General features: G+C 40.6%; 1 non-coding gene across 1 annotated transcript; it reads left to right on the top strand.

Annotated features, from left to right (window-relative positions):
* Nucleotides 1–9,783: 9,783 nt before the first annotated feature.
* LOC128773620 (U6 spliceosomal RNA) lies at nt 9,784–9,890 on the top strand. Its single transcript, XR_008417972.1, has one exon. It is a non-coding gene; the product is annotated as a U6 spliceosomal RNA (small nuclear RNA).
* The last annotated feature ends 6,135 nt before the right edge of the window (nt 9,891–16,025 follow it).

The following is a 16,025-nucleotide window of genomic DNA, read 5'->3' as shown; positions in this document are numbered from 1 at the left end:
AAGGGCAAAGCAATTCATCTTAAAATTGGTTGCTAGTGCAACATTTCAGCAAATTCTTAATGACACCTGTAATTAGAGACTGGGGGGAAATTGTCTTAATCCTTAAAGCTTTAGGTAGTGAAGCAGGCACTTTCATTTCAAAGGCCTTTTCCAGTTTTCCTTGGAAAAGACTGTCAACGCAGCTGCGCTTTTGAATGGGTGTTCTGCGCTCTGCTATGGGATGTACGAGTCTTTTGGACTCTGTGGCGTCTTGAGTTTCTTTTGCTACTCTGGTTCAGTCCCCGTGGAAAAACCCCATGCTTGGTATCAGTTGACAACGGCCAAGTCTTGGGGAAAGTTTTGTTTTCAAAACCCTCCAGGGTGGTTGATAAAGGACAGTGGTGATTTTGCCCTCCGGAGGACATTTGGCAACGTCTAGAGACATTTTTGGTAAGCATGACTCAGAAGGGGTGCCAGTGGCATTTGTGAGCAGACACCAGAGCCATTGCTAAATACTCTACAGAGCGCAGGCTAGCTCCCACCACAAAGAATCTTCTGGTCCTGAGAGAAGCAACTGAGAACGATGGAGGGCTCTCTGCCTTTCTTTTTCTTTTTCTTTTTTTTTTTTTAATTTTTTTAACGTTTATTTATTTTTGAGACAGAGAGAGACAGAGAGAGACAGAGCATGAATGGGGGAGGGTCAGAGAGAGAGGGAGACACAGAATCGGAAGCAGGCTCCAGGCTCTGAGCTGTCAGCACAGAGCCCGACGCGGGGCTCGAACTCACGGACCGTGAGATCATGACCTGAGCCGAAGTCGGCCGCTTAACCGACTGAGCCACCCAGGCGCCCCCTCTCTGCCTTTCTTGAAGACTGCAAGGGCCTCTCCGATCAACTCTGACGCAGCCATCCGAGGAAATGTCAGCAGCCAGACCTCAAGCTGGCACATGGAAACATCAGGTCTCACCAGCCTCTCCACTTCTGTCCTCCAGCAGGACAGACTGGGAGGTCCTCACTGATCTGGATCCCAGTCTCAGGAAAACTCAATGGTTTATCAGGTCAGGAAGATACATGCTTTAGGCTTTTTTTCTTTTAACATGTTCTGAAAGGTCAAAAGAGATATATTTTAAGCTTGACTAAAGTCAAGGAAATATTTCCTTTGGGTTTCTAAAAATTTTCCTTTCCTTCTTTTCTTCCTTTTTATCCCCCCCAAAACTGCTTATTGACCTTCAGTGACTGCCATTGTCCATTGTGTTACAGATACAAAGAAGGCAGGCTGAATGGTGGGAATTTTTTTTTTTTTCCAAATAGGGAAATCCTTATCCCAAGATAATCCTCCACAGGCATTTAAAAATGTTTTTGACCACTGAACACATTGAAGTCATATAAAAACCCTGTGCTGTACCATGAGCTTGCGCTTCTCATTTTCGCAAAAGTCTCCTTTTGTTTGGGAGGAGGTGGCGGTGAAGGGCGGGTTCCAGCCGGGGTGGAGGGGGGGCGGGCGGGACAGCCAGTTTGGACCCCACAGCCGGAACTGAGCTGGGTCTCTCCACTGACTTGCAACACCCTTGGCCGCAGAACATGGCATGAAAGCTATGAAAATCGATAAAAAATCATTTGCAAAGCACTTCGTGCTCCTTGGAGGAAGGGTCTTGGGGATGGAAGCCGTATCATTATTCACATTAGACCCGGCGCAGTCATAAAACGGAGAGGAACCCTCTGAGTGGAGTGCTTTGTGATGACTTCATCTTTTTCCGAGCTAATAGCTATTAGTACAGCTAATACAGCTCCATATGGACAGCTTGTCACATAGCTCATATTATTGGCCTGATGGTTTTGTGTGAGTCTCTCTTTTTCAAGCTCTAGCAGAAAAGACAGGCAAATGAATTTTGAAAAGGCACAGCCTGAGCCCTCAATCAAGGCGTAATAACATTTTCAACTTGATATACTTCACTCAGTTTTAAGGATTTGTTTCATTGGTACTATTTTCACACAGATGCCACTGTAAAATATTTTGGAGTGCAAAGATAAATATACACTTGGAAGAGTAGAATTTGCACCTCCTTTAACACCTTATCTTATTTGCCCCTTAGCATATCAGTTAAGAATCTATCAAACACCTTCTTTTTTATGGAAGAGCTCAAAACAGACTATAAGATGCAAAACACACTTTAAATCCAACAAAAACAAGTAGATGCAGATCAGAGATAAGAGAAAATAGATAAGTACTTACCATATGGAGAAATTAAAAAAAAAATTTTTAACGTTTATTCATTTTTGAAAGACAGAGAGAGACAGAGAACAAGCAGGGGTGGGGTGGAGAGAGAGAGGAGGGACACAGAATCTGAAGCAGGCTCCAGGCTCTGAGCTGTCAGCACAGAGTCCAACACGGGGCTCCAACTCATGAACCACGAGATCATGACCTGAGCCGAAGTCGGACGCTCAACCGACTGAGCCACCCAGGCGTCCCAATGGAGAAATTTTTATAGCAAGTGATACCTTTGTTTGGAATGTACCCATTGTGTTAGTGGGATTCTCCACTGACTACAAAGATTTCAATGCAGACAGAAAAGATACAGTGCGGATTGCCTCCTAAGGATACTGGGGCCTTGGTCAAAAATAGGAACCACACAACAGCAACAGCAAACACCTTGTGGCCTCTAACAGGTGGGAAGCTGTCTGTGCTTGGGCGGTCGGGCTACCACAGATGATGTTCTACGTGGGCTCCTGCTAGGGCCACAGGTCTTGGAGGGACCTCTGCAGGGCTGCTTAAAAGCAAGGCTTAACACAAGCCTTAACATGAGCCAAGAAAGTCGGAGGAAAACATCATCTTCCTCAAAAAACCATAGGCATTCATCACACTGTCAGGAAAGGCCATGGGCAAATTTACCAATCAATCAGTGTTGTTAAGATCCGGGTGAAGATTCCTTCAAAACTAGAGGGTTAGATAATTAGAGGAATAAAAAATCATTTGACACAATTCTTTCTCTCTTTCTTTTTCCCTTCCCTCTCTCTCCTCCTTCCTTCCTTCCTTCCTTCCTTCCTTCCTTCCTTCCTTCCTTCCTTTCTTCTTGCCTTCCTGCTTTCCTGCCTTCCTGCCTTCCTTCCATTAAGGAACCTATTGTATGTCAGGCCCATTGATCTTCCATCACTGAATTAAGCATCTCTTACTTTTACATACAAAGTGACCTGAAAATTAACACAAGTTGACCTCCACAGTCATCATCAGTGAGCTGAATTCTGAATTTGCCATTGGGTCACTGTGTGTCTCTGGGCAAATTCTTTAACATTCCCAAGTCCTATTAATTTTTCATCTTCCTTACAATATTGTTAGGCTTAGAGGTCATGGATTTTAATAAGACTAAGAGGGGGCCTGGACTATATGGGAACTTACAAAGTGCTAGCTCTCATTGGAACAGAGCGGTCCCCAATGTACTTGAAAAAAAAATCAAACTCCTTTTAAGTGTCTAACACATCGGGGACTCCAGGAATGACCCAGGGCCAGGGAAGAAAGTTACGAGTGTATACCACAGAATGTTTTTGAGAAGGTTGACCACCAAGCTCACGGACATTTCATTGTTTGCTAAACTGAATCTTAGTGCTTATCTAGAGGAGGTAAAGAGAACAGCAGGGCTCTAAGCACCCCCAAGAGGCATTATAAACCTAGTTAATGCTACAGATCACGAACACCAGATTCTCTGATTCAATTTATGTGCAAAAAGAAGCACCAAGGGTAGAGGTCTAATTCTTCCTCACAGCACCTCCTATGTGCTATCGCGTTTCCTCTCCTGGTGCTCACTTGACTTAGGCATCACCTTCGTGCTTAGCAGAGGTTGAGAGGAAATTCGGGTCCGTTCTCCAGGATACAGAGCAGGGCAGAGGCTAGACTGGTCCCTATTTGTAAGCACTCCTCAGGCCATTAATAATTGAGGCAGATAAAGAGCTTTGTTAGTATCAGCAAGTGCCTCACTTTGTCTGATTGCTTTTCCCACCAGAGAGAATTGATAGTGTCTCAGTCTAGATTGTTCCTTAGCTTACAATCCAGATCTGCTGCTATGACTTCCATGTGGTCAATCCCACTAGTCTCTTTTCAATTTCACACAGTAGAGAGAAGTAGGTGTCCACCAGGTCTGCAACGTGGGAGCCCGAACCCGCACTACTTATTTCTCACCTGCTGCCCACGTAGTTTCCATTTCGTTCTGGACATTTGAAAGCTATTGCAGGGAAGACTTCCAGGCCGAGGTGGAAGCTGGAGAAAGTGCAATCATGGGATCTTCCTCCTTGCGTACTTGCACCTGATGGAATTTTAAAAAGTAAAGGAACAAAATCTAGCAACCGGAAATAACTGGCTGCAATCAAACCAAGAAAGGAAACAAAACAAAGCAAAACAAAACAAAGCAAAACAACCCCAAACACAGCCTAGCGTCATGAGAGCCAAAGAAAGAGAGTGAAGGAAGTAAAGAATCTGCCGTAAAAAGCAGCGCGGGGTATTTCCTGACCCACGTATGCATTGCCATGCTTCACTGCTTCTCAACATATGTGATCTTATCTCTGTTCTCTCAATTTCCCTCACTCATGTCAGACTATTCTAACAGACATCCTATCTGGGCATCTTATTATTTCATTTCCAAATACGTCAGAATGTCTCTCTAATACACGGGGACTCACTTATTTATTTGTGGTGTAACCCCCATGCTGTTATCACACCATAAAGCAACGAATTCCTGTCACCTAATGTCCACAGTCCAAATTTCCCTGATTATCCCTTAAGTGTCATTTTACAATTAGATTTCCTGAACCACGATCCAAAGGAAATCCACACCTTTCTTGCATATTTCTTATTTGTTCCTTGCCATTCATTTGGTGAAGAAAGCGGGTCTTCACAGTCATCTCATTTTTGGTAGGTAAGTCTGGACGATGATGGATATAGAGTGGACTCTTTCATAACTTTAATTTTCTGAAGTTTTTGTCTTATTGCTTATGGCCAGTTCCTCAATCCACGATGCTTTCCTTGGCCTGGAGCTGTCTTCGACCTGGTATTGGAATGTGCTGGATTCCATCCTGCCATGCCTGCAACTTCCCTGTCTCCCTCTTTTTATTTATTTTTTCTTTTTATTTATTTATTTAGAGAGAGAGAGAAAGTGAGAGCGTGAGTGGGGGAGGAGCAGAGAGAGAGGGAGAGAGAGAATCCCAAGCAGTCTCTGCAATGCCAGCACAGAGCCAGACATGGGGCTCGAACCCACGAGCTATGAGATCATGACCTGAGCTGAGGCCAAGAGTCAGACACCCAACTGACTGAGCCACCCAGGCGCCCCTCGCCTGTCTCCCTTTTATCCCCTGGGAACTTATTTTATAGGTCTCTGCTCAAGGAGAGCATCCATAGAGAATCCTTCCCGGGCTCCCTTGACTAGATATACATTCCCCCTAGGATATATCCTCAATGAACCATGTACCTTCACTCTATATTGTTTATCAGATTATCATGTTACTTTTATTTATTTTTGCAAGTCATTTAATGCTTGTTTCCCCTACTACTATACTCATGCTGTGGGAGAATGGGGACAGTGTCTTCTCTCTGTTTTTGTGTTCCAAGTACTCAGCACCAAGCCTGACACACGGTAAATGCTCAAGGAGTATTTGTGGAATGAAGAAAAAAGCTGCTTGTGGGCTTTAAGACGTATCTATACAGTCCAATAAATATAAGATAGGAAGCTAAGCAATTTGCCACCACCTCTGTGGGTCCCTCCACATTTAGGTTTTTGCATTTAAATTACTGGTACAACATTGTTTTGGGATTAAATTTTGAACCATAATTACTGCCCCATTGTAACTGGAATCTTTCTGAGTGGGTTCAGTGCTCACCACATGTCCTTCTAGCCAACCTATCTCTACTTCTCTCTTATTTCCTGGTTTTAGTCCTCAAGGTGGCTCTTCAGGGATGGCTCGTGGGTCCTGTGGTCCATGACACATATGAAAATGCCTGAATGCTATCTTCAGAGTTGAATGACAGTATGGCCTGGGAAATGATTAGGTTACATGTGTCAGACAATTGGAAATAATAGATAATTTCACATTTTGCTTTATATCATAAAACGAAGTAACATATTTCAGTCACTTCCAGTATGCTTTATAATTCAAAGTAATTCTTTTTTGTTTTTAATTTCAAAGTATTTCTAATTTCACAGTTCTTTACATGAAAACAAGGATGGGTAATCTCTTACCATGAACTCAAGAAACCATCGAGTTAAACATTTTTTATAGGTGTTCCATGGCAATCATTTTTGACTGATATACAGATAAATAAAGAAAATTGTAAGGGGAGGATTGAAAAATTATGTTATTTGACCCAGATATTCCAATCCTACTTTTGTTCCCTAGAGAAATGTTCACACCCATGCTCAAAAAACTATATCAAAGAATGTTTCAACTTTGTTTATAAAAGCTTGAAATGTGGAAATGACCTAAATATCTATCGGCAGCAGAATAGATAAATAATTATGGTTCATTCGCATCATGTTATACTATAAATCAGCAAAAATAATGAGCCAGAGCTTGACAAAGAAAATCATGATAAATTTCAATTTCATGTTGAACTAAAAAGAGAAAGTTGCAGAAGAATACACGGAATATATCACTTATGTCAAAGCTTAAAAGCAGGCAGAAGAACACTGTACATTTGGGGCGCCTGGGTGGCTCAGTTGGTCGAGTGTCTGACTCTTGATTTTGGCTCAGGTCATGATCATATGATCACGGGATTGAACCCCGCGTCGGGCTCAGTGCCAAGTGCCTCCCCTGCTTATGCTCTCTCTCTCTAATTAAAAAAAAATAGAAAAAAAGAATATTATACATTTATATGGACACAGAACTGTACTTATGGGGTAAATACATGCATTTACACCTGTCAAGTTCCAGAGAGCTGGGTGTGGGAGCATGGGGAGGGTTTGGGGGGAGAGAGAACAGTCAGGAAGAGGTGGGGGAAGGGGGTTCCACTGTATATTCACTGTTGTATGTCTTAAGATCACTGATGAATGTTTATTCTATTCATCTTTAAAGTTTATGCAACTTGTTGAAGTATTTAACAGGACTAAGGAAAGCTATGTTGTTGAGTAAAATTTAACCTCTGATGATTGAAATCCATCTCATTATTTTTTTACTGACACACACACCAGCTCAGCAGTTCATAGAACCTGTTCTACACCCATAGTTATTTTCTTGTTTCCTTCTTCCTTTCTTCTAATTCTTTTCATGACTCTTTCATACTTCTTTCAAATTGATGATGCGTCTAAAAATTTAGATGTATATCCTATCTCTATTTGTCTATCTATCCATCTATCTATCTCTCTCTGTCCATCCATCCATCCATTCATCCCTCATCTATCTAGATGTATATTTATATCAAACATTAAAAAACAAAAAGTAAATTTGAAAGACCTTATTGGCTTTATTCAATGATTCACAAACCAGGCAGCATCTCACCCAGCAGGTAGAAAGGAACTCTGAAGAATGGTACAAATGGAAAACTTTTATAGGCAGAAGGGAGTAGGAACAAGGAAGTTGTACTGGGCAAAGAAGTGGGCTGGTTGAAACAAGGCTATTTTCCTTTAGGGAATAGCAGGTGTCCATCAGGCAGGTTACCTAGTTAGTACTGGTGAGGTGATTCCTGAGTGAGTAATTTTAAGATTCCATTTCTGGGAAGGCTGAAACTAAGTCTCAGTTTGATGGCATGGGGCTTAGCATAAGTGACTCCATTTGTGGCCAGTTGTCTTGTTTTTGACTTAAATCCCTCTAGTTGATGGAACCAGTTCTAAAATGCTTTACACTTTGAATTTGGGAAACGCTTCCCCAAAAAGGAGGAAAGGAGAAGCAAAATCCCACCAAACTTCTGGAAAATCTTGATAGTAGTAATTACACTGGGTTTCTCGAGCCCTCTGAATTTTGTTCTGAGCAGAAGATGCCAGACGTCCTGTGATCTTTTTCAGGTTGCTGGAGCTAAGTCACTGGCTATTATCTCTTATGTTATTTGTCACTTGCTGATTTTCTTGAAAGAGCTTAACTTTTGCGGTTTTGTTTTAGCCTTACTCAGGGCTTCCATCCCACAACTGCTGGGAACCTGTTCGTCTATCTTATATCTCTCCAATTATTTGGAGTAAGATAGAAGTCAGACTGCTGGGGGGCAGGCGGGGGAGGTGCTAGGGGGAATGGGGGAAAATTAAATCTTGAACAATTCGTGGCTTTTTTTTTCAGAGTTCCCTGCGGGGTAGCATCTAAGTGTTTAATCTTGCTGTCTCTTTGAGGCATTATTAAAGCCAATTATCTGGGGGAGTGGATTGTTACACTGTTGCTATTTTGAGAAGAGTGAACAAAATGTTTAGCTTTTTTCTGTATTCATACAACGGACACGGGCAGGGTGATTTGGTGACTTAGCTGCTTAGGATATTTTGCACAGTCTTTGGAGATAAGCAGGCTAGGCTGTTGCTGTGGCCAGATCCAAAGCAAGAAATATCAGATAGTGGCCTTTAATTCTGAATGTCCCCAAATACTTTTCCCTAGGGCATATGAATATGCATATCAGAAGTCTATACAGAGACATAATCCATACTGGGGAAGAAAGGAGCTGGAGATGGCCCGAGGTTTCCCCAAGATCAAGAAGACCTTCCCCCCTACTTCCAGCAACACCTTTATCTCTTCAACTTGGGTGAGTGCCACTGAAGCCATTGTGGAGCCAGTCACTGAACTGTAGATTAGAGGACACTCATGGGTTTACCAGGGCACCAGTGTCTTTCTTGTCTTCAAGAGGGCAGGCATGGAACCTGAACTTTCTTCATGTCCGTCTTAAAACGAAGACAGTATTTGCTCAATAGATATTGATTAATGGACCAAGGCTCTAATTCTTGATACTGTATCATGAAGCCACAATCATTAAAAAAGTTTGATTTTGTCAAACCAATATTACTAAATTAGTAAAATACTAAAATGGTATAGAGGGTCCTGAAGGAGCCCCAAATACTTAAGGGAATTAATATAGGATAGTTTCAAAGCAGTTTGGAAGAGATCGATTATTTAATAAATGGTTGGGACAGCTGAAATAAAGTTATAACTCGACATTAAGTCCATTCCAAATGACTTAGAAATTTAAATGTAAAAACGTAGGGGTGCCTGGGTGGTCAGTCAGTTAAGCGTCTGACTCTTGATTTCATCTCAGGTCATGATAGCACGGTTTGTGGGTTTCAGCCCCATGTTAGACTCTGCACTGACAGCATGGAGCCTGCTTGGGATTCTCTCTCTCCCTCTCTCTCTCTCTCTCTCTCTCTGTCCCTCCCCTACTCTCTCTTTCTGAAAATAAATAAACTTTAAAAAATGTAAAATAATTTGGGGCGCTTGGGTGGCTCATTCGTTTAGGCATCCGACTTCGGCTCAGGTCGTGATCTCGCAGTCAGTGAGTTCGAGCCCTGCGTCAGGCTCTGTGCTGACAGCTTGGAGCCTATTTCAGATTCTGTGTCTCCCTCTCTCTCTGACCATCCCCTGCTTGTGCTGGGTCTCTCAAAAGTAAATAAATGTTAAAAAAATAAAAATAAAAAAAAAACACCGCTGGGCAAAACTGTACAGATAAGTGAAATCGGATTCTGGATGAATTTAGGTCCCGGCCATTTTGGGCAGTGGCTTCTCTGGAACCCCGCTTCCCAGCCATGCTCTGTCTCTCTCTGTCTCAAAAATAAATAAAAACTTAAAAAAAATAAAAAATGTAAAATAATTTAAATGTAAACAAGTGGGAGATTTTTTCAAAATGAATATTAAGAGGTGGAAAGGTGCTCGCTTTGGCAGCACATATACTAAAATTGGAATGATCCAGAGAAAACTAGCATGGATTCTGTGCAAGGATGATGCACAAATTTGTGAAGCATTCTTTATTAAAAAAAGGGAGGGAGGCTGTGGAAGGTCCTTCTAAGTAATACTTAAAACCCAGAAGCCATAAATAAAAAAACACTAATGCACATGACTACATTAAAAACATTTCTACACAGCAGAAAGCATAAAAAGGAAAATTAGAAACCACAACCTGAAGAAATACTTTCAGTGTATAAGAGAAGGGCCTCATCATTCAATCGAAATCATTACTGACCAGTAAGACAAAGGTCTTAGAAAATGTGCAAAAGACCCAGATAAGGAATTTATTAAAAAAAAAAAAAAACCAACAAAACAAACCCAAAAAAACAAAACAAAAAAAGTGGTTCCACCACATAAAAGGATGCCCAATCTCACTGAAAATGAAAGAAATAGAAGTTAAAATCATGAACACCATTTTTCACCTATCAGATATATCAGATGGTCTTGCAAAATCAGTAAGAGAGAAAATACACACAGGCTGGAAAAAGGCAGTCCCATACATCATTGGTGGGAGTATAAACCTCTCTATCTTTAGAAGGTACACATACTTTTTTTCCTTAAGTTTTTCTAAAAAAAATTTAAAGTTTATTTATTTATTTTGAGAGAGACAGAGACAATGTGAGTTGGGGAGGGGCAGAAAGGGAGAGAGAGAATCCCAAGCAGGCTCCACACTGTCAGCGCAGAGACTGATGCAGAGCTCAAACCCCGGTACCCATGAGATCATGACCTGAGGTGAAACCAAGAGTCAGACACTTAACCGACTGAGCCAACTAGGCATCCCTCAAAAGTACACATACTTTCATAACTTATACTTCAACCCCTAGGAATTGATTCTACTGATAGTCATGCACACAGGTGCATAATGAAACAAATTAAAATACTTATTGTGCCACTGTTTGTAGTAACCTAATGCTAGACAAAATCTAAATGTTAAATAGGGGGCTGGTTAACTAGATTACAAAATAAGTTGATAATGGAATTAATAATATAACTATTGCAAATCACGTAGATCTATGTAGACCAACATGAAATTATCCTCTACATATACTATTTAGTTGTAAAAAATGCACAGAAGAGTGTACTCCTATTTGTGGTATTTCAAATAACTGAGCAAATGATCAAATACTCTAAAAACGAAATTGAGAAAGTGGGTACCACAACACATACAAAATATAATTTATACTTGAAACAGGCAAGAACTAAACATATAATAATAATACTACATGGGGCTTATAGTGTACTCATAAGCATTTTAAGAAAACATAAACAATAATAGTTTTTATAAACTTGGATTAAGGAAGACCTTCCTAAGCAACTACAAAATCCAGTGATCCTAAAGTTAAATGAAGGGAGTTAATGGGAGAAAATTTTGCAATGTACAAAAGAGACACATGAATATATTTAGATATGTAAAGAACTCTTACAATCACTAAGAAAAAAAGTAAATGACCAAACAGAATAGGGTTTGCAAAACCAAGTGTCTACCAAGATTAGACAAGTCATTGGAAGAGGTCAGTGGCCTGTTTCGAGAGAAGAGGGACATGGGATCAGGGACACCACCTGTTCCACAAGAGGAAGAAGGCTTTCTTCTGTTCTAGTCATTTATTGCCAAAGGAGGCCCAGTACTGTAGAGCCTTCAAACACTCAGGAGAAGCCAGAAATGTGGATTTAAAACATGTTAAGTATTCCCATTTCTAGATGTTGGCAACTAATTTGACAAGAACTATAAAATGCTGTGTAGAATGACCAAAATACGTGTCTTCAAATTTTGTTATAGAAAAATAAGCAGGGATGGCTGGGTGGCTCAGTCGGTTAAACGTCTGACTCTTGACTTTGGCTCAGATCATGATCTCACAGTTTGTGGGTTCGAGTTGCACTTTGGGCTCTGCACTGGCAGTGTGGATCCTGGTTGGGATTCTCTCCCTCTCACTCTCTCTCTCAAAATAAATAAATACACTTTAAAAAATTAAAAAAAAAAAAGAAAAAGAAGCAAAGGCTGAAAATAGGCCATTCACAGGAGCACAAATGGCCAAAAGAAATTTAAAAATATGGTTAAGTTCCTTTAGTCAAAGAAAGGCAAAATGAGATAACAAGATACATTTTTCACCCATCACAGTGGCTGAAATTAACAAGAATAGATTGTGTGTTTGAGACAAGGTTTAATAAAATGGTCAGTGGTATACCCAATTGGTAGGAGTTTAAATGTTGATATCCTTTTCCTGGAGAGCATTTCGACACTATCAAAATGAAAATTTTAAGGGTGTGCCCTTTGATTTAGTAATTCTATTCCTAAGCGTGTATGCTACTAAAGTTTTTTTCGGCTGTGCACAGATATGCATTTAGTGTTCTTTGTAATATTGCTTATAATTGTGAGACATTTGAAACTCTCATTCCCTATGGAAGGATGGTTATATTAATTAAATTTTGGTTGAATCCTGATTGTATACTACTGTGCAGTCACTGAAAAGGATGAGGTAGCTCTCTGTGGCATGGAAAGAGGTCCAAGCTATATTACATGAAAAGAGCAAGTTGCAGAACAAGACATACTATGGAATCTCACTTATGTGAAAGTTCTTTGTGTGTGTACATACATGTGCATATTAACATATTGAGAGCAGCCTATATACTCAAGTGTACTCAGAGTATTAGCCCTGTTAACTCGGAAAGAAGCGTGATCGATGGCGGTGGTAGCAATGCAGTACTGGAGCATTTTTTACTTTTTTCTTTAGATGTTCTTTTATCCAGTTTGGATTGGCAAACTTAATGTGTAAAGGAGCTCATAGTAAATATTTTAGGTTTTGTGGGCCAAATGGATTCCATCACAAATACTCAACTCTGCGGTTGTAGCAGGAAAGCAGCCATTTACATATTGTATGTAAATATGTAAACGATTGGGGTTAGCTGTGTTCCAATAAAACTTTACTTATCAGAACAGACAATGGCTGGATTTGGCTCCAGGGCTGTGGTTCGTCAGTTCTGCTTTAAAAGCTTCTCTCTTTTCTGTAGATATTTGTTTCTTTAGATGCTTGAATCTTTTAATAAAGAAAATATATTTTGTACTTGTAAAAATTTCTACCCCACCTGCATTTTACTGGGGAGAAGGCAAAGGCAATCGCATAAAGTTTTCTTTACTTTTATTATTATTATTATTATTTAAAAAAAATTTTTTTTAACGTTTATTTTTGAGACAGAGAGAGACAGAGCATGAACAGGGGAGGGGCAGAGAGAGAGAGGGAGACACAGGATCTGAAACACGCTCCAGGCTCTGAGATGTCAGCACAGAGCCCGACGCGGGGCTCGAACTCACGGACCGCGAGATCATGACCTGAGCGGAAGTCAGATGCTTAACCGACCAAGCCACCCAGGCCCCCCTTTCTTTACTTTTAAATATTGAGCTAGTTTTTAAAAATAACCACTCGTTGATTAATTTATCTATCTCATCACTGGTTTAAAATAGCACATTTATTGTGTAGTAAATTTTTATATCTACTTGGGTCTGTTTTTGGACTCCCTATGTTCCTGCACCAGAGCCAAACTTTAAACATTACAAAAACTTTATAAATCCACTTGTATGTGTTAAGGCTAGTTCCCACCTCACTTTTCTTTTCTTCCAGAATTTTCTTGACAATTCCATAGGTTTGTTTTTCAGATTAAAATGTTTATAAGGTTTCACTTCAAAGAATCCTGTTTTGGATTTTGGTTGGCTGCGGTTTAGGGACAGCTGACATCATTGTATTATTAATTATTCCTACTGAAGAACTAGGTACATATTTCCATTTTTTTAAGTTCTATTGAGAACTTCAGTCCTTCAACTGAATTTTACAACTGCCTACACTGTACATCCTACATGTTTCTTGTTAAGTTAGGTCAAGGGCTATGACAGACACTATAAATTGTATCCTTCAACACCAGCTCCGACTCCCTTCCAGCACGCTTCCTGTAAAGACTGAAAGGCTAAAAATCAGATTTTCTAGACTCTGTGGTAGCTAGGATTTGGCACGTTATGTGAGTTCTGTGGAGCTGACACACCAGAGTGAAATTTAGGAAGACAACAGTGAGAACCAAGAGGGGACCCATTTGGAAGACTAGATCTCATGGCAAAGGTATTGAGTGGCATAGAGGTTTTCTCTAGAACATTACTGCAGTGTGATTAGATGTTGCAGATTGTAGAGTCGCTTCTCATTTTGTAGCACCCAAGCTTGGCTCCCTGAACTGTATTCTCCAAATGCCATACGCTTCTTAATTTCCTATGATAAATTTGTCTTTATTCCAGGTAGCCAGAGTGGAATCTGTTGTCTGCGATCCTGTCTGATAGGCCTGTTTCATTTTATTATAAAAGGGATCTTTTATTCCCTCATGTCTTCTAAGGGATTGTTGATTATATATGAGAAAGCTATTAGTTCTTTTCTATATTAAATTTGTAAGTAACTACCTAACTTAATTCAGATTGTTTCTAATCATTTGTAATGAAATTTCTTATGTTTTCCAGTCATATAATCATATTTTCAAATAATATTACTTTTGCCTCTTTCTTTCCCGTATGTATCCTTGACTTCTTGCCTTCCAAAGTGCATTGACTCACAATAGCATTACAGGACATTACACTGACTCCCGATTAATGTTGAATAATAATAGGTATATTGGACACCTGTGTCTTGCATTTAACACTTGTAATATTTTATCAGAAAGAATAATGCTAGATTTGGCTTTGTTATATATTTAATTAATCATGTGGTGCCTTCATGTATCACTATTTGGACATTTTAAACCATAAAAGATGTTGAAATTGGTCAAATGCTTTCAGCATCTCAGGAGATAATCGTATCTTCTTTGACATCCGATACGGTGAATTACATTTAAGACTTCTAAATTGCCCATGCCAAACAATGCAGCAGAAAGGTTATCAGAGATCCTTGACAGTCCCTCACTGTGGAGTTCTTTATGTAAAGTACTATTTTGACTTATCTAATGCTTCTTACCTTGAATTCCTCTTTATCTGATATTGATATCACAACTCTCATGTGTTCCCCAGCCAGACTGGCAGAAAATCTCCCATCTCACCCTTGGAGAGCCTCACGCTTTTGCTCTGCATTAGCTGAGAAGTCTGAGGGAACTAATCTTCTCCAAGAGGAGTCAGTCCCACTTCCACTGGTAGCTGAACAGGGAGCCACAGCCTCATGCTTCTCCTCATCCAGTCTATTGCTGCCAGGAGGTCTTAAGGGCCTGCTCCTGCCCAGGGTCCCTAGGATCCCCAAAAGGACATCTCTGTGAGCATGTCCGCTCCCTCTGGGCTCTGCTTGACCAAAGTGGACTTCATCGGCTTCCCCAACACAGCCCTAAGACCCAGTTCTTTGACTAGAGTTCATGTCTCTGAGATGCCCTGCTCAGGCTGACCTGATTGTCCCACAGACATGATGCTTTTTGTAGGTCTAGGACCTTCATCCAAAGGTTTTCCTCGTCAACTCTACAAACAGAAAAGCTTCCCTTCAGTTCTTTCCTTGGACAATACAGCTCGACTTTGTGTTCAAGCCTTCAAACACACAATGGCATGCTTATATGTTATCTTAGACCTGGCAGTGTTTTACCTTTTAACCCCCTCAAAGCTGGTTACTCTCTTCCCTTCTCCTCCATTTCCCCCTCATATTAGAGTGGAGGGGGCGTAAAAGGAAGGACCCAATCATATGGGGGGAGGAGAGAAGAGAAGAAACTGATCACATGGGTTGGGGGTGGAGGAGAAAAGGGCCCCATTACATGAATGAGGGAGTGGATGAGTAGGAACCAATCACCTTTAGGGGGCGAGTGACACCTTTCACAAACCACAATGTGTAGTGAGGGCAGCTCTTACACTAAAACAGAAAATATTATAAGTTAAATTCTCTAAGGGTCACTCTTAAGTAAGTTAATTTTACTCTAGGGTTTGTGTATTGTGGTTCATTTATGTGCATGTGAGTTAAAGGTAGGTAATGGGCTTTTAGTTCTATGATTATGTTTGTGAGTTTAAATATATTGAGATTGGGACACCTGGGTGGCTCAATCGCTTAAAAATATGGCTTTGGCTCAGGTCATGATCTCACAGGTTGTGAGTTTGAGCCCCATGTCGGACTCTGTGCTTACAGCTCAGAGCCTGGAGTCTGCTTTGGATTCAGTGTCTCCCTCTCTCTCT

This window comes from Panthera pardus, unplaced genomic scaffold, assembly GCF_024362965.1.
Source record: "Panthera pardus isolate Hobbes unplaced genomic scaffold, ASM2436296v1 HiC_scaffold_25, whole genome shotgun sequence".
Classification (NCBI taxonomy): domain Eukaryota; kingdom Metazoa; phylum Chordata; class Mammalia; order Carnivora; family Felidae; genus Panthera; species Panthera pardus.
This window is presented reverse-complemented; position numbering and strand designations above follow the sequence as displayed.